Below are 1,254 nucleotides of genomic sequence, written 5' to 3'. Positions count from 1 at the left end.
CCGTCCGAGCCTCCCTCTTTTCTGACCCCTCCATCCGCACGGTTCGGGGCTTGACCACTCCTCCACAGCCGCCCGAAGGCCGATCCCGAGAAAGGACGAGGCGGCACCCTCCGCCCCGCACCCCCAGGCCCATTACCGGCCCCGCCGCAGCTGCCTTCTCCCGTGATGGTCTCTGCCGCCCCCGCTGCCGCCGCCGCCCTAGCCCGGGTGAGAAGGAAGAAGAATGAGTCCCGGGCCCCGCGGCGACAGTCGGGGAGCTCCTAGGGCGGCAGGGCGGGGAGGAGGGTAGGTAGGCAGGCCGGCCGGCAGGCGGCGGGGGACGGGCGGCTCCAGCAACTAGGACACCCCTGCAGTAGCTGCCCAGAACCGCCCCGGCTCCGGCTAACAATAGGCTCTGGCCGCAGCGCTCTGACTCTTATAGGCGCCGGCACGTCCTGGCCGAGCCCCGGGACAGGCTGGGAAATGGAGTCTACGTGCCTACACCACTGCCGCCCGCCCCGACCAGCGGCATGCTGGGAGTTGGAGGCGGCGAGGGGCTCAGAGCTCAGACTCGCCAGAGAACGGGCTCGGGAGGCGGGGTCTCTGCTGGAGCGGACCCTGGGAAAGCGAGTTTGGGGCCTCTGCAGCCTTTTGAAAGGAAAAAGAGGAGACCCTCAGTTACAGATCGTCAATGACTAAACAAATTCTCCTCTCGCTTTTCTGTCTTCATGATATGGAGCCACAGTCTCAAATCTAAGGGATATAATCCTTCTTGTCCTAATTCCTGGGTTCATTCTCAGTGTTCAGCCATCTGACTTGCTGTTGTCTGCCGATGGTAGACAGAAAAACATACACTCAACTATTTATTGAGTTTATTTACATCTACTTATGTAACGGGCTGATTTATGTGTTTTCCTCTCCTCTGCCCCCTTTTAAAAAGAAAACAAAAAAACAACCCCAAAACTATGCCTGATTTTAACTGTAATCAAGACACTTGTGCCTCTATGAATCATGACGTTTCTAATCTAATGAAAACTCAAAACACCACACACATCAAAAAACAACTATGCCGGATCTTGACAACTTTGCAAACCCTACCCCACTCGCCATACTCTTTTTGCAAAACATTTTTAAAGTGAGAAGTTAACACGTGATTTACCAAGACCGCACAACCTCGGTTTCTTATCTGACTCAGTATACTTGTGTGCTTCTTCTTTGGCCTATAATGTTTAAGAGATCTAGGTGCAAGCTGTTTCCCTTACTCTTCCATTTTAT

The 1,254-nt window shown here is 54.5% G+C and overlaps 1 protein-coding gene across 1 annotated transcript in view; it reads right to left on the bottom strand.

Moving 5' to 3' along the window:
• The window catches only part of CSRNP2 (cysteine-serine-rich nuclear protein 2), a 15,680-nt gene extending 15,433 nt beyond the window's left edge, over positions 1-247 (bottom strand). Inside the window, exon 1 of the mRNA XM_006900229.1 lies at positions 137-247. The gene's annotated coding sequence lies outside the window, so the exon portion shown is untranslated. The remainder of the gene's footprint in view (positions 1-136) is intronic.
• Between the last annotated feature and the right edge of the window lie 1,007 nt (positions 248-1,254).

The sequence above is a fragment of the Elephantulus edwardii genome, unplaced genomic scaffold (assembly GCF_000299155.1).
Source record: "Elephantulus edwardii isolate Elephantulus edwardi_28Jun2011 unplaced genomic scaffold, EleEdw1.0 scaffold00278, whole genome shotgun sequence".
NCBI lineage: Eukaryota > Metazoa > Chordata > Mammalia > Macroscelidea > Macroscelididae > Elephantulus > Elephantulus edwardii.
This window is presented reverse-complemented; position numbering and strand designations above follow the sequence as displayed.